At 37.0% G+C, this 18,342-nt stretch overlaps 1 protein-coding gene and 1 long non-coding RNA gene across 4 annotated transcripts in view; one reads left to right on the top strand and one right to left on the bottom strand.

Moving 5' to 3' along the window:
* The window catches only part of LOC144977078 (leucine-rich repeat and coiled-coil domain-containing protein 1-like), a 322,882-nt gene that overhangs the window by 238,247 nt on the left and 66,293 nt on the right, over window positions 1-18,342 (bottom strand). The window lies entirely within an intron of this gene.
* Window positions 1-18,342, top strand: part of LOC144977083 (uncharacterized) — a 30,534-nt gene that overhangs the window by 888 nt on the left and 11,304 nt on the right. The window contains exon 2 of the long non-coding RNA XR_013646233.1: window positions 913-1,022. This is a non-coding gene — a long non-coding RNA (uncharacterized LOC144977083). The remainder of the gene's footprint in view (window positions 1-912; window positions 1,023-18,342) is intronic.

Raw genomic sequence — 18,342 nt, 5'->3', positions numbered from 1 at the left:
CGACCATTATTTGAAGGACGAGTTTACTGACCATATTTTTTAATGCGTGTCTTTCCAGAGTATGAGGGGTTTGAGAAAAGCCTAAATGAATTATATGCACTTGTAATTTAGTGTTAGGAAAACAAAAATAATATACAATTATAGTTCCCTTTACTCATCCTCAACGGTAATTTTCCGTAAGAAGAGTCTATCTCGAGATGGAAGAAACGCGCCGCAAAAAAGGGTAATCAGGGCTAAATGTCTGGCTCAAGGAAAGAAAAACGAGTTGCCCAAATGGGACTGGAACCCGAGTCTCTTGAGTGGGAGTGCAAATGTCTTATCAACTTGGCTATCTCGCCCCCTAATTTATATACGTTAAGTTATAATATCATTCGCCTATTCTACCAAACTCTTGGAAAAGAAACCAATTTTAAAATCTGGACAAAAATTCATCCTTCAAATATTGATTGATTAAAATGACCGTAATCTTGTAAAAACATTCTCAAACCTGAGACTTGATAACTCACGTAGTAAGATGTCCATGACAAAAATAAAATAAAATAAAATGAATACAGAAAAATAAAAATAAGACCCCCTTCATTTATCCCCAATGGGAAATTTGTCTTTATGGTCTGTTCTAAGGAAAGGCTGGAATAACTCAGGGGTCATCCATGGGTGCAGCGAATTCCAGCAGTACCATGTTTGATGGGGGGTTTTTTTTGTTATTTTTTTTTGTTTGTTATTTTTTTGTTTTGTTTGTTTTGTTTGTTTTTTTTATTTTATTTTATTTTTTTATTTTTTTATTTTTTTTTTTTTGGGGGGGGGGGGGGGGGTTCTTTTTGGAGTTTTTGACAAGATTAGGGTCATTTTAATCTTCGATATTTGAAGGACGTGTTTTCTGGCCAAAATTTCAAAAACGTATTTTTTCTCCAGATCACGGCAGTATTCTCCCGTCGTCACTTTTTAGTAATTGTCGTATCCTGATGAGAACAATGTGTGGGTCAGCCCTCTCCTTGCCAACTAGAGGAAAATCGTCACATTCGGTAGGACGCAATGAACATGTTTCTTATTCAGATATGTTTTGTAGCTCTATCAGAAAATCTTAAAACAACTTTGATAGAACAAACTTGACGTCACTCGGCGCTTTGTTATTGTTTTTATCCAGATATTTTCATGAGTAGTCCTCACTAATTTATAGATAGAATGCGCTTGGCCAAGGAGTTCACAACATTGCCATCCGGAAGTATAACGGACCAACATACAAACTCTGTGTAACCATGAACTTTTATAGTCTGGTTAATACAGTTTAGTGAGAACAACTCACAAACGCGGATGGCAAAAACAATAACAAAGGCCTGAGTGACGTCATCTGCATACTATCTATAGTCTTAGCAGACTACAAACGTTTAAGGTCACACATTGTTTTGTGCGTTGTTACATGTCCGGATGGCGGATGTTATGAGTTTTCTAACTAAACGCATAGCATCAATCGCTATAGATAGTTCGAAGATGACGTCACTAAGGTCTTTGTTATTGTTTTTTGCCATCCACGTTTATGAGTAATGCTCACTGAACTGTATTAACCTGACCTTAAACGTTCATGAATACACACCGTTTTGTGTGTTGGTCCGTTATACTTCCGGATGGCAATGTTATGAGCTTCTTAGCCAAGCGCATTCTATCTATAGATAGAATTAACTTGACGTTACTCATGTCTTTGTTATTGATTTTTTGCCATCCGTGTTTATGAGTAATTCTCACTAAACTGTATAAACCAGATAAGTTTAAGGTGACACATAGTTTTTTGTGTTGGTCCGTTATACTTCGGGATGGCAATGTTGTGAGCCTCTTTGCAAAGCGCACACTTTAAAAAGAATGATGTTTTTTTGTAAAGCTTGTTTTGCTGCATAAAATTATGTATATATCTAAACGTATTGCTCTTGAGTTTGAGAATAAAAAATATTTTTTTTCTATTGAATAGGTATAACATTTTGGGGAAAAATCTTGGAAATGGTTAAAAAGGAGAGAGATGACCAAATGCTACTTATACCGTGACTGGTAATATACAAATTATTAGATAAATACATAATAAATAATGAATTTATATAGCGCCTAAATATCCACGTGAATCGTGCTCCGCGGCGCTTTATATAACAGAAGAAGAAAAATGATGGCACTGGATAATAAGCATGAATACAGAAACAAAATCAAAGCAACATCTATTTCATTTTTTTAAAAATAGGCCGTACGGAACAACTCAATCTTCAGACATTTCTTAAAAGATGATAAATTTTCACAGGACTTTGTCCGAGGACTGAGTGTATTCGTAGACATCGTTAATTTTTTGCCTGGCACTGACCAAAAAATGACGTCAAAATGCCAGTCTTTGGCCACAAAAGAAAACAAATCGTGATTTGTATTCAATAGTTCAACCAATGGGACCACTTGTTTCCATGAGCACTACTAACGACAACTCACTAGGCGGTGCAAAAAACAAATAATGACGTCAAAATGCCAGTCTTTTTGGGTTTTAGTGTCAGGCTTAACTTAACGATGGCGACGGTGCATTCCATCGTGGCCTTCGTAAAGTTATGGCCTGATACCGTAGCCATCGTTATGTTATAGCCTGATACTGAAATCCAAAAGGACTGGCAGTTTGACGTGATTATTTGGTATTTGCACCGCCTAGTGAGTTGTCGTTAGTAGAGCTCACGGAAACAAGTCATTTCATTGGTTGAACTATTGAATACAACTCACGATTTGTTTTCCTTTGTGGCAAAAGACTGGCATTTTGAAGTCATTTTTTGGTCAGTGTCAGGCCATAACTTTACGGAGGCCACGCTGATACTGACTAAAAAAATGACGTCAAAATGCCAGTCTTTTGCCACAAAAGAAAACAAATCATGAGTTGTGTTGTATTCAATAGTTCAACCAATGAAATAACTTGTTTCCATGAGCTCTTCTAACGACAACTCACTTAGCGGTGCAAAAACCAAATAATGACGTCAAACTGCCAGTCCTTTTGGATTTCAGTATCAGGCTATAACATAATGATGGCTACGGTTCCATAGGCAGGAGCAATGGATGAAGTTTTTGTTTGTTTTGTTTTTAAAACCAAAAGTGGATTTTGAGGTGGTAACCTTTAGAATTTGTGACTGAGATGATCTTACATTTCGAGTGGGTTCATATTTTATAATTAATGCCTGCATGCAAATACCCAGGTGCCAATCCACCCAGACATCTAAAAACATTGCACAATAACTAACACTCTATCCTGAACTTCACAGGAAGCCAGTGCAATACAAATTAATTGTATAAATTACAGTTGAAGTCTTATCGACCAAAAAAGGCAAACAAAAAAGGATATGGAAGGAGAAATTATGTGAAGACCGATTATTATTGTCAACAGTTGAAGGCTTATACAAGTAAATGTGAAAGCCTTTTGTTAGCTGAATCAATTGTGAGTTTCAGCATCCAAGTACTGGGCGGGCAAAGGGGATCAATGTCGGACTACCGATCCTTTTAGGAAAACAAACTATATAATATGCGTATAAAAAAAGAAGTAAGATTGAAGGGAAGAAGAGCAATTTTGTTAATTTTGTCTGTATTTGTTTTCTGTTTTCTTGCTGTTGTTGTTGTTGCTGCTGCTGCTGTTGTTGCTGTTATTGTTGTTGTTGTTGTAGTTGCTGCTGCTGTTGTTGTTGTTGTTGCTGTTTTTTGCTGTTGTAATTGTTGTTTTGAATTATTGTTTTTCTATTTATTGATATTGTTACCTTTGAATGTCTTCGTTTCACTTATTTTTTTCTTTCATTCGGTTTTGTTTTTGTTATATTATTATGGTATTGTTATTTTTTCCAGTTGTCTTTATTGTTCTTCTTTTATTATCCAATATGCTGTATTTTGTGGTGTTGTTATTGTTACTAGACTTGCATTATTGTTTTGTTTTTGTTTTTTACTATTTTTGTTTTACAGCTGTAGTCGATTATAATATTGATGTTATTGTTAATGTTGCTGTTAATGTTATTGTTACTTATCAATTTGCTGTTTTGTTGTAATTTTGGTGCGCTTGTCATTCCTTTGTATTAATATTATCTTTTTATTGGCATTAAAGTTATTTTTTGTTTTTGTTTTGTTTTGTTTGATTGTTTTTGTTTTTTCTTGGGGGGGGGGATTAAAATGAATTTTGTTGTTGATTCTGTTGATAATATTTTTTTAAACATATTAATTTGATTATTCTTGTTATTTTGGTGTTGTTTTGTTGTGGTGGTTGTTTTTTTTTGGAGTTTTATAGTGATTTTTTTCTGTAAATTTGTTTTCACTGTTTCAAGTTACACATTGTAATATTGAAATGAATGATCTTTAAATGAAAGAGGCTAAACACATCCTTTTTTTTTAAAAAAAAAGAATGGTATGCAAGTAACTATATCAACAACCTATTTTTATAATGCGGGAAAACCCGATGACCTTAAGTAGTCCTGCAGAGCTATTAGTCCCTTGGAACCGGAGTTCATTCCGGTTTCTATAGCGTGAAACGGGCCATTGCAATTGCATGTTACCCTTTGGATTGAAAAAACAAAACAAACTAGAGCATGTATATAGAGCAATGTCCACTAAAAGTGTTCAAAGCGCTTTACAAGGGTCCCTAGCCAACAGCAACACTTAACATGTAGGACAAGACGTGACGCCTGTTAGGCAATATTACAAATTTTGCGGACAGAGACAACGCTGTTAACGGCCAGGTATTCATTTTACACCTGAGTACGGTGAGAGAATGTGAGTAAAGAGCCTTTTCCAAGGACTCAACTATGCGCCAAGAGAGGCTCGAACCCAGGATCTTCCCGTCCGAAAGCGAGTGTCACACTACTAGACCACATAGCCGCACAGGATAGGACGCTGGTCTATTACAAAGTACTTTCCGCCTAACATACCCAACTACTACCCAATTACTGTTGGGTGGACGGAATGGGGGGGGGGGGGGGGGGAAGGGAATCTACTTCACCCGGGGATCGTTCTCGGTCTCTTTGCTTTTGAATCGAGTGCCCTACCAATATTTGTCTTGTCATTTAGATTGAAGCTTTTATCCAATTTCTGTTCATTGTTATTTATTTCTTCGAGCTTCAAGCAGCAACATTTGCGATAGATGTCACAACTTACGCACCACAAATGTCTTGACTCATAGTTATCTACGAACTTTAGTAATGGGATTCAATGGTATGATGTCACGTCCGCCCAGCAACGAGCTGCTTGGTTCTAAACAAAGAAAATCGGTACTTTTTATTCTTCATGCTGGCTAGAATTTGTTCACATGTCATGTGATCAGAATGTATAAAAGTAAAAACATGATCAGATTTATAATTTATCCCTTTGGATACACTTTTATGCTCGTTGGAGAAGTATTTCATAAGGGCATCCGACTTTTTTCGGATAGTTTAGAACCAATTATAATGCGTCATTACGAGAGAAGTGATGTCATGACTATTGAAGCCTATTGTGAATGCAAAAAGTCGTCTCTTGAACATCTTTTTAACACTGCAATATATAAATATTTTATGCCTCAAACGGAATCGAATTTGCGAAAGTAAGACAAGTGATGGACACGTCTGTGGTCTCAAATCAGCATAGCGATCCCAAAGAAATAAAAGTAATCCTCTCTTGTGTAAGGGACAAACTGCCGTTCTCTGAAAAAGAAAAAACACATATTTAAAATTTTGGCCAGAAAACTCTTCCTTCAAATATCAATTGATCAAAATGACCCTCATCTTATCAAAAATTCTCAAACCTGGGATTTCGCAAGTTCCAGGTTTGAGAGTTTTTGCCAAGATGAGAGTCATTTTAATCGATCGATAGATGTGAAGGACGAGTTTTCTGGCCAAAATTCTAAATAAGTGTTTGTTTTGTTCTTTTCAGAATACAGCAGCATAGTCTTGGAAACTAGATCTCTCATTATGCGTCTCTGCGGTACAGCTATTGTCTACTATTATTTCAGTCATTCCTTGGAGGAGACCATAAAGACAACTCTTCCATTTGGGGTTAATGAAGGGAATTTTATCTTATTTGTCTTTTTATTTATTCATTTTATGTTATTTTATGCTTGTCTCGGATGTCATACCGTGAGTGAGAAAGTCAAGTATCGTGCTGTCTGAAGTCTGAAGGTGCGAATAATAATAATAAAAAAAGAACAAAGGGAAATAAATAATTATGTGCACAAATGTGACTCTCAGAAGATCCCGATAGCTCAGTTGGTAGAGTACTTGATTCACGAGCAAAGGGACCGATATAAATTCCGGGTGCAGTTGAGATTTGTAAAATACAAAAAACGTATTTCTAACCATGCTAGCGTTAAGGTTGTTTTTCTGTATCTGGGTGACCCGGACAAAATACCGGACTGATACGAAGGGTCAAAGTGTTTCGGTTTTTCCCCTTTATAAAAAGAAAAATTAATAAGCTTACTTTTACATCAAAACAAAATCGTTTAGGTCAAAAGCGTTGGTCACTTTGTCAAAGAGGGATGGTTGCAGTTTGGTTTTTGTGGAATAAGAACAATGGTGTGAAAATGTAGAATTGGCTAAAGGAGAGACAGATGGCAAAAACATAACTATGCATTATTTCCAGCTTTTACTTTTCACGCGTGTGACAGCATAAATTAATGTTATATAATATCTAATGCTCTTTATTCTCTTACACACACACACACACACACACACACACACGAACACACATACACAATATATATATATATATATATATATATATATATATATATATATATATATATATATCTACATACACACAAACATCAAAAACAAAACATAAAAGATGTGTATGCAACGATGACAGGAATTGACAGGAATTTTGAAAAGAAAAAATTGTAGGGGATTAAACATCAAATATTGCAATTGTTTGAAAATTTGCATTCCGTTTTTTTAACCTCGCCTTAAAAAAAATATAGATTTCTTACAGTGTGTCAGAGCCTGACAAAGAGGATTTACGATGAAACCTTTCCACCACCCCCCCCCCCAACACCCCCACCTCTTCCGGATTTCTCTGTTAGCTCAAATTTACCGCCAACTTAAATTTGACAAGCACAGACAGCACGTTAATTCTCTTAATCAATGTATTGTAATACCTCCACCCCCACCCCTCTCCCCTTTCCGGATTTCCCTTTTAGCTCAAATTTACCGCCAGCTTAAATTTGTAAAAACACAGACTTCGTTAATTCCCTTAATCGCAAACTTGTTACATACTTCCTATACCAAGGTCCCAATCATGACGATATATTGGGGTGTTACTGTAATTTGATTTGACTGAAAGCATTTGTAATAATTACTTATGTTTAGCTTTACATTCAGATTTGAGCGGACTCTCAGACGTTATTTCTTATTACATAAGCTATTAAGACGGGATTATTTAAAAGCTTTCTTTTGAAGATCCTTTTTAAGGTATATAAGAACATTGGTAAAATCATCCCTGGGACATTTACAGCTGTTCTAACCATCGGTTTGATGTCAGACAGTTTTCACGTGGTACAAAAATATTCTGGTGTATAAATATACAATATAAACGCATACCATTCTTTGCCATGGGGCCGACAATCACAACAGTTCAACCCTATTTAAGCAGTATTTTTCTACTTGTATCAATTGATAGACACTGATGGTTGGATCCAGCACTATCTTTCTCAGTCTGAAAGTTCAATTGGACCTCATAGTTCTCCCAATTTCTAAGTACTCAAAAGTGTCTGCAGGCGCTTGCGAAAAGCGGAAAACAAAATTTAACGAAGTACATTTCGTTTATTGCAAAATATTGCTCAAAAAATGGTCTGTTTACTTAAGTCTTTTTTGTGAATATTTATGTTTAATTATCATTTATTTGAGTATGTTCTTTGTCGTTGTTGTTTGTTGTTGCTGTTGTTATTCTTTTTGCTCTTGATCTGTAATGCTTCATTTCGACGCGTTTCTGTCTTTTAGTTTTGCGATCCTAACTTCAGGCTACCTCTTGTTGTTCACACACAATAATTGAACATCAACAACCATAACCGAATCGGCGCGGAGAAACTGGCGTTATACTGGAGGGTGAAGAAACTATCTAGATGGCAGTTTTGATTCGTCCCCCAATGTGGAATTCAAGGAATTATGATGTGACTATCAAAGTCTAAACACTCACCACTTGGAGTAGATGAAGTGGTCAAAGATTTGTCATTACACTTAATATGGGATCTGTAACTACAACAGAAATTCCCAGCTCAACGGAATTAATTAGACTATTTTTCCTCTTCCTTATTTTTCTAAACATCTGGTGACACTTCAACCCCCCCCCCCCCCCCCGCCCCCCATATCAGTGATTGCGTGGGTGAATCAACTAGTTCTACTTTGCAATGAACAAGAGCCCAAACACAGATGGAATTAATTAAGGACGCGTGAACAGTTCCATCTGTCTTCAAGACTCAAATGTTAAATTTCATTTTCCTTTAATGTCAAAGCCAAGTTTCTTTCGGTATGCACTCTGCTACGCTACTTCCGTACTTAAGAAAAAAAAATATTAAAATATTTTGCCAGAAAAATCGTCCTTCAAATATCGATCGATAAAACATAAATGATGCTTCAGTAACGGGTGTCTATATAATAAAAATAGCGTCCAAATAAGTTTTGGGGGATATCTTTTTATAACGTTTTCCTTAAAACCAACCATGTGTTTCACTTAGGGCAAAATGCCCTCCACATGGGCATTGGCAAAAAACCGATTAGCCTCATTCCAGCGCAAGGACAGTGAGCTATTGGTAGAAGGCAAAAGATATAGGAGGGTATATGGGATAGCAACAGTAACCCCCCAAAAAAGGAGGAGAGGGGGGTGCGGGAGCTGGGAGATTCCCTCGGCTTGTAATAGTTAAACCCTAAAAGCTTGAATTCGATTCTATTCCAACCCAACATCAGACCAGATCGTTGAGACCAATAGATGAACACCCTTCAACAGCGACGTGACGCAGGTTTCCTGGCAGCTAGAGGTACACCACGGTTACAGATTTATATATCTATTTAATTATTTATTTATTTATTTATTTATTTATTTATTTATTTTTTGGTAAAAACAGGTCGCCATTCGTATCCAAATAAATTATGGGAGAAATTACAAATAGAAAGACGTTTGGGAGAAAGCAAGATTAAAAACCAAAATAGAGGAGAAATATGGGAGAAATTAAAATTGGAAAGATATATGGCAGAAATATGAGAGGACTTAAGATTGTAAAGAAATATGGGAGGAATTAAGATTGGAAAGAAATATGTAGACGGAAAATTAAGATTGAAAATAAATGTGGGAAACATTTGGAATTAAGATTGGAAAGGAATGTGGGTGGAAAATGGGAGAAATAAAGATGGAAAGAAATATGGGATATATGAGATATTAAGATTGAAAAGAAATATGGGAGAAATCTGGGATGAAATAAGGTTGGAAAGAAATATGGGAGAAATATAGAAGTAATTGTAATTGGAGAGAATCAAGGGAAAAATAAATGCACAAAGATATGATTGGTTAGAAATATGGAGAAAAATGTGAGAAATAATGATTGGACAGAAATATAGAGGATACAATGTAAAGAAAGGTATTCAGTCCTGCTACTAGGGAGTAATCGCCGCTTCTAGTGTCCCTAAATAATATCGACCCAACACCACGCAGCGTAAACTTTGTTAACTCGACTCTAGCCGTATCATGAGCGGGGGAAAAATGCACTTTGACCTGGACTAAATTTCCCTGTAGAATTTGCATTCTCCATCAAAGATAGATCTAATCTGGTTTAGATTTGTGGGATGCAAGCGGTCTGATGAGTCTCAAATGAGTCTTGAGTTCTCAGGATCCTCCCATCACTCCAATTCCAAATACTCGTTCTTCTTCCCTAGGCGATTGGTTAAAACACACACACACACACATACACACACATACGCAAACACACATACACACACAAACATACCTATTTATAAAGAGACGCCGAAATGACAAACACACCCAAACAAACAAACACATACACACAAAAATGAAGATTAGTTGTGATCACATCACATTAATCCATCAAAATGACTACCATTCTGGACTTTACTCCTCAATTTATACTTTTGTTAACGTCACCACTATTACGTCGATCGTAATGAATTATTAAAGAAATTTAAGCTGCTAATACATTATGTGATGACTTCCTTGACAACCACGGGACTTTATATCAACATTATAAGAACCAGTGACGTCAAGAAAGTCATTTCTTTTTCATTGCTGTTTTTGTTTTTAAGGGGGTGAATCATTTTTTCCATACTCAAGCACGTTTCGACAATAAGCACACTTAACTAACCTCCAAACCACCGTGCTTGGGTCCGGCATCCGCTGTAATGGTAGGCAACAATATAATTTTGTAATCCCAAAAAAGGGCTGAGGAGTTTGATCAGTCGCCAAATCTTGTCAGTTTTAACATCGCCTGATTGACAGTCAATTAGCGCCCCGTGACTTTTCTGGTTTTAATTTTACCCTCATCATTTATTCAGCTTTTAAATTCCCAACGTCTAAGAGCGTTTGTGTTTGTTCTTTATTTTGCTTTTCATCATCGGAGACGGCTTGTTCGGAACACTTTATACTCTTAAGATCTTATGCCGTTCTAAACAAGACCAAACGATCTTGACAATTAATGGAGACAGAACGGGGCCCTGTCAACACAGATTAACTCTGTACAAGAGAAGTTCGAATAGTTTTGAACCCGATATGATAATCTGTGTCGCGGGGAGAATGACGCAGAGGGCTAATTTCAAAGTTGAAAGAAAAGTAGTCATTAGGCCCATGGAGCCGGAGTTTATCCGACTTTTATAGCGTGAATTGCTTGTTACCCTTGAGATAGGACGCTGGTTTATCGCAAAGTACATTCCACTAAATCTAACAGAGCTAGCTACCCAATCACCGTCGGGTAGACGAGGTCCCGTGTTTGAGAGCTTTTGCCAAGATGAGTGTCATTAAATCGATCGATCTTTGAAGGACACTTTTCCTGGCCAAAATTTAAAGACTTTCTGGAGTACGCAATTAACTGGTTAAAGTACCCCCCCCCCCTTTTTTTTTGGGGGGGGGGGGGGAAAGAAAATAAAAATAAATAAAGACAAAACAAAACAACATCATCAAAAAACCCGTCGTTTGTCAATATTTCATTCTACCTTAACCTCCAAGGTGGAAAGATAATTTATTGTTGTCGTGACTTGGTGTTTCTTTTTTTTTTTTTTTTGTGTGTTTTTTATTTTTGTTTCGTTTCTTTTTTTTCTTTGCTGTCGTTTTTTTTTTATTTCTTTGTGTTTTGTATTTTTCTCTATTTTCATTTCTTCTCTCTCTCTCTCTCTCTCTCTCTCTCTCTCTCTCTCTCTCTCACTCTTTCTCTCTATCCTGTTTATTACCGATTCTAGACTATCAGAGAGGCAATTTATCAGGTCTCACCAAATGATCTGTACAGACTTGCAAAGTGGTTAGGGCTGTACACACGTCTGTCTATTGATTACAACAGTTTACGAATGATTTGGCAGGTAATTTTGCTTTAACCAACCGTTCTAAATCTATTAGTCTCTTTGAGGGAAGGGAGAGGAAAGGTGGGGGGGGGGGAGACGACGGAGGGAGGGAGAGAGAGAGAGAGAGAGAGAGAGAGAGAGAGAGAGAGAGAGAGAGAGAGAGAGAGAGAGAGAGGAATTGATGTGTTTCGGAATATTTAGTTATTCCTTGTCCAGAATCTTATTTCCCATGCAAGGGAACTTCTGAGAAATGGAAATTTAATAATCACTACAAAAAAAAAAAAAAAACAAAAAAAAAACAAACAAACAAACAAAAAGAAACAACAACAACAACAAAAAACGGACCAACAGACAAAACTATGTGTATCTTTAAACGTTTATAGTCTGGTTAATACAGTTTATTGAGAATTACTCATAAACGCGGATGGCAAAAGCAATAGCAAAGACCTGAGCGACGTCAACTTCGTACTATCTATATATAATATTCGCTTGGCTAAAAAGCTCACAACATTGCCATCCGGAAGTATAACGGACCAACACACAAAACTCTGTGTAACCATGATCGTTTATAGTCTGATTATAATACAGTTATCTGAGAATTACTCATAAACGCAGATGGCTAAAAACAATAACAAAGAGCAGAGTGACGTCAACTTCATTCAATCTATAGAATGAGCGAAATTGACGTCATTCAGCTCTTTGATGTTGATTTTAGACAGCCAGGCAGTGATTAGCTCTTATTAAACTGCTGTATATCAATAATCGTTAAAGGCATCACACAGTTTTTCGTGATGGCATGTTTAATCTGGATGTTATGAGTATTTACCTTAACGCAAAGCTTCAATAAGTGTTAGTGGTTGCATATAGTTTTGCGTATTGATACGATTATTCTGGCGGGTAGAAATGTTGAGTACTTTACTTAAGATAAAATATGATAAGATAAGATGAACTTTATTAATCCAAAACAGGAAATTACATTGTGTTTTGCATGGCCAAGGTAAACGATAAGATATTTAGCAGGATATATGATAATTAAAAAATTATACGAGTCTTACCTTGGGAAGACGAAGTATGATGATAATTATTCCGTCTCTTAATGCTGAAGGAGTCAATTGGAGGAAGCGCTGCGTCACGTGATCACTATTTAACTCCGAAAAAGCTGCCCACAACAAGTGTGTAGTAATGATAATACACAACTAAACTAAGTACTCTATGAACTTATCCCGCGATAGGTTACACATGTGTAATATATAGCACAATTTCACCGAAAAACAACAATTATACTCAATATAGAATTATAATCATATTAATAGTAAGGGCAAGGGAGGGAAGGGCAATTGACTCCTTCAGCATTAAGAGACGGAATAATTATCATCATACTTCGTCTTCCCAAGGTAAGACTCGTATAATTTTTTAATTATTCCGTCTACTTTAATGCTGATAGGAGCCACTTGGAGATTTCAAAGCAGGGCAGGTTTTGAGGATAGTACTGAATTTGCAAAAGATTCCGAATGAGATTCAATGGGCTTTTTATAGAATCGAGCAAAGGTAGACTCCCTTTTCCATCCTGCCGTATTAAGTACATGCCATATATCTACACCCTTAGCTGCTGAAGAACAAGATGCTGATCGTGTGCTGTGTGCTTTAAATATGTTAGTATCCACTCCTGACTTGGTTAGGATAAGTCTAATCCAACGTGACAGTGTATCCTTGGAGACTCCTAAGTGAGGGCTAAGGGTGCTAATAAACAATTTATTAGAAGATCGAAGTGGTCTAGTCCGTTTCAAGTATGCTCGTAGATATGTCATAACACAAATCCGCCTGTCCTCATTAAATGCATGGAGTGTAATAATTGTTTGAGGATTAGAAGGCGAGTTATGTTTAAGCAATTTACTAATATGGAATATAGCTTTGCTATCATGAATAGATAAACAAGATGATTCAATAGTCATGGCATGAAATGATTGGCACCTATGTCCCGTAACAAGAGCACATAGCATAAGAAGTTTGGCTCCTAACATAAAAAGGTTAAGATCACGAGCAGGGGAAAGTGATCTTAAATAATTTAACACAGTAGATATGTCCCAAACAGTAGTGTAACGGGCACGAGTGGGTCGAGAATGAAATACACCTTTCATAAATCTACACACTAGCGGATCTGAACCGGTCTCGTTCAATGTTGACACTGCTGACCTCGCTGTATTGATGGCACTGTATCCCAATCCAGATTGAAATAATATTGTCAAAAAAGCTATAGTAGTCTGAACATGTTTACTCATAGGGTCCACCCCATCAGCATCACAAAACTGGATAAATTTCAGTAAGTAACTATTGTACTGTTTTTGGGTGTTGCGACGCCAACTTTTCATAATTATTTTTAAGGCGTGCTTGGAAACTCCTTGTTTCCGGATTTTTGCCCTGATAAGAGACAAGCCATCAACTTTAGTTTTGGATACAAAGGGTGCACAGCTGCCCTGTCTGATGCCAATGTCAATAGGTGTTTTGAGGCTTTTAGATGGACCGGGGGCGCTATCAGCATAGTCATAAGTTTGGGGAACCAAGTCTGTGTTTGCCAAATTGGTGCTATCACCAACGCTCGCGATACTTTGTCTTGTTGTATCTTTTGTAGAGCCCTGGGGATCATATTGAATGGAGGGAATAAATACACAAATCCAGCCCATAAATGATAAAAGGCATTAATGGCACAGGCAGATGGGTCAGGATATAACGACATATATTTGGGAATAAGAAAATTGGTTCTAGAAGCAAAAAGATCAATTTCTGGATTTCCAAAATGATCACAAAGCTTATTGAACTCTGCTCGATTAAGCGACCACTCAGTATGAATAGATAATTTTCTACTATAATCATCAGCAATGGTATTTTCCACTCCGGGAATATGACATGCTGAAATCCATATTCCCCTGGTTTTGCACCATAAAATTAACTCTCGTGTGATGTCATTGCATTTAACTGAATGGGTTCCCCCCATGTTATTAATGTAAGAAACAGCTGTCATATTATCTACTTCTACCCGAATGTGACAATTGGAAATATCTTTGCACAAAGATTGAAGTCCTAAATAAACTGCTTTTATTTCTAGAACGTTGATGTGATCCATCTGCTCTTCTTCCGTCCACATACCCTGTGTGGCAACATCATTCATAATTGCTCCATAGCCATGACCTGAAGCATCAGTTCTCATCACAAAAGAAGGGTTATCTATATGTAATCGTTTCTTACTGTGGACGCCTTCAGACTTCCACCATTCTAATTCAATAAAAGATTGAACTGAAACTTTAATATATCTATCAAAGTTATATACTTAAAATGGCGATAACGCACAAAGGAGTTGAGATGTTTTACATTTAATATCATTCGATACTTTTTCCTCTGCTCACCGGGTATAGCACGTTTCTCCCTAAGGAAAACATTATTAACAAAATCACCCTCCTCCGGTGTACATTTCTGGATAACACCATCCCTTTCATATTGTATTATCATCTCCTGTAAAGCTAACTTTTCATCCTGTTTAAATTGGATAGTATGAGCTGGTTTCATTTGAACAGGAGGGGACAAAAAATCAATTGCACATCCAGAAATACATTGAATAATAAAAGGATCAGAGGTATACATTTTCCAAGTAGATATAAATAATTTAGTTCTGCCCCCATGCAAATGGGTTACCTTATCCTTTAATTCCTCCTTTTGAATGTGTGTTGCTTGTGGTGTTGTTTGTGGTTGTTCCATGTCCTTGTATTCCCCCGAAAGGTGTTTGTCCCCCCTCCTTGACCTTTCCATGGTTGACCTTTGCCTAAAAAAGGAAACCTTTTCTGGCCATGGGACGGGTACGGGGAAAATCTCCTTGTGGTTTTTGCCACTCGAATAGAATCGTTCATGTCTTTAATCTTATCTTTAATGTTGCTCCCAAATAACTTGTCACTAACAGGATAGGAAGCGGTACAGAGAGCGTTGAGGTCATCTCTAATTTCACCGCGAAGTGACTGTCTTCTATAAATATCCAAACTATGAGAGGCATTGGTGAGCAAAGCGACTCCATCCGAAATATTTTCCAGTACTTCTTTGTTATCTCCTTTCACCATCTCCATAGCCCTGCAAACAGCAGTAATGCCTTTCATAAGCGATACCTGCACTTTCTGCAAGGATGCGTCCCTCATTCTAGAGGCAGGGGATATCTGTTTAAAAACCTCCTCATTGCATTGGACAACCTCTAGTCTAGAGCAATTTGCTGGCACTGGATATTTTTCAGAGAGAGCAGTAATCGTATCCTTGGGCAGACCGTCACATAAAACCTGTGTAACACCAGTTGAAACATTCTCTGCCAGCACCTTCCCTTTCACTTCTGTCCTGCCTACCACATTCTCGAAATATGAGAATGCCTGCTCCATCATCCCTGCATCTCTACTACTGCCTGGCACCATATCAACTGACCGCGAAAGGTCAGCATTACATTCTACATCTTTACTGCCTGACCGCGAAAGATCAGCATTACTTACATCTTTACTGCCTGATCGCGAAAGATCAGACTCAATGTCATCATTACATATTGGCCGCGAAAGGCCAATATTGACATTAGCATCTTCCTCCTCCATTTCATTAAAACGGTCAAAGGCCTCCTTCACCAATTTGTTGGAACTGGATATTTTTTTTCAGAGAGAGCAGTAATCGTATCCTTGGGCAGACCGTCACATAAAACCTGTGTAACACCAGTTGAAACATTCTCTGCCAGCACCTTCCCTTTCACTTCTGTCCTGCCTACCACATTCTCGAAATATGAGAATGCCTGCTCCATCATCCCTGCATCTCTACTACTGCCTGGCACCATATCAACTGACCGCGAAAGGTCAGCATTACATTCTACATCTTTACTGCCTGACCGCGAAAGGTCAGCATTACTTACATCTTTACTGCCTGATCGCGAAAGATCAGACTCAATGTCATCATTACATATTGGCCGCGAAAGGCCAATATTGACATTAGCATCTTCCTCCTCCATTTCATTAAAACGGTCAAAGGCCTCCTTCATTTGGCTCACCACTGGCACCAATCCCATCAACACACTGAGTTGCTGTTTTATTTCATTAAAGTCCAGTTCACTGCTACCAACGCTACTACTACCAGCACCGTAACTGCTCCCCTCCGTTTTCTTTCCTTTACCTTTCCCCTTCACACCTCTTACACTTCCTTTCCCAACACATTCCTTCTCGCTCGCCCCGTCTTTCACTTCACCACCTCCTTTCCCTTTCTTATCGTCCGCTCGGCTACTCTCGATTGTTTCTTTCTCCATCACTGACTCGGAACCAAAAATGGCGTTCATTGTTTGTAAACAAAGGGACCGAGATGGCAGGCGATAAATAGGTGTTAAACTATTGTTTAAAATTGCACAAGTTTTCCGAATATATACACTATCCAGATGAATGAATTCACAACATATAAATTGAACACAATTCCGTTTGAAAATATAGAATAATAATAATATAGAATTTAAATCAAATTGAAGTTGGTGGGCTCCAGTGATCAACGCTAAAGCAACGCTAAAAAGTGGTCACGTGACGCAGCGCTTCCTCCAAGTGGCTCCTATCAGCATTAAAGTAGACGGAATAATACAAGAAAACAATGAAAGTGTATCAAAGGTAGTTGGCATTCTAGTGCCGAAGAAAACTTTCAGATCATTCATTCTCACACTCGCTCTTATATTTACGTTCTCCCTCATTAATTAAAGATGTCAGAAATAATGTATTAATAATAAATGAAAAGCATTAGAACTACATAACTAATTAATTAACCAAATAACATCAATAAATACTGATTAAAGATACAAATTTTAACTTTTAATGCATGGCTTATTTAGTCACTCCGTGATATCGAACTCAGCATATTTCGCAACAAAGCTAATTAAGAGCATTTCTGTCGATGCATGTCAATTACCAACCTCCGTTTACCGTCAATTATTTTCTTTGGTGCACTTCCTATTTCGTGACCGAAAACGTGATTTCGATTTCTATACAGCTTTTATCTGCCGTCTTATGGTAAAATGACGTAAGCGCCGCGGGGTTAGTTTTTAGCTATGGCCAGAAATGTGTTCGAATTTTTTTAAACAGATTTGTTTTATGTTTCGATTTCAAAACTTTGTATTTCTCATTGGAAAACCCTGTCATTTCTTAGTAAATACGTAATCGTTGAATAATGCTTTGAACGCGTTAAATATAAAATTTATTCAACGATTGCAGAATATTTTCGCACGTTTTATTGGAGTGAAATACCATGTAAAAGTCAGCTGATTGGTAAATATTAAGAATCTTTTGGTGTGCATGAATATAAATCCAACGTTTTTAGTTTTGGGCCAAATTGTCAGTCAAGCAGAAGGAGAAAGATACAATTTATGGTGAATAGAAGAACTAATACCATACCATTGGGTTACAAAATATCTCATAATCATATTTGTAGGGGTGAAATAAACGAATTTTTTCATTTCTTTGTATTTATTAAACTCGTTATATTTTTATCGTGCACGATAAAAATAACTCGTTTAATAAATACGAGATGAAAGAATTGTATATTATTACTAGATACATGACCCAGATAGTATTGTGCGTCGTGAAACGGGGATTCTCATAATACAAATATCTCACGTTGGCGCTTATTGTGTCCTTTTACCATAACATCACGACCGTTTATTCATATAACATTAATATTTGCCTAAAGCATCTTTTATTATGATAAATTATCCTCTAGCCTTTATGTATAGGGTACCTATTCTTGGATATTATCGTGAGATCTTAATATGGACTACCATTGTGGGTAATCGTTGACTCTCTTT

Source organism: Berghia stephanieae, chromosome 7 (assembly GCF_034508935.2).
Source record: "Berghia stephanieae isolate SIO BIC M18660-M18661 chromosome 7, UCSD_Bste_1.3, whole genome shotgun sequence".
In the NCBI taxonomy this organism is placed as follows: domain Eukaryota; kingdom Metazoa; phylum Mollusca; class Gastropoda; order Nudibranchia; family Aeolidiidae; genus Berghia; species Berghia stephanieae.
This window is presented reverse-complemented; position numbering and strand designations above follow the sequence as displayed.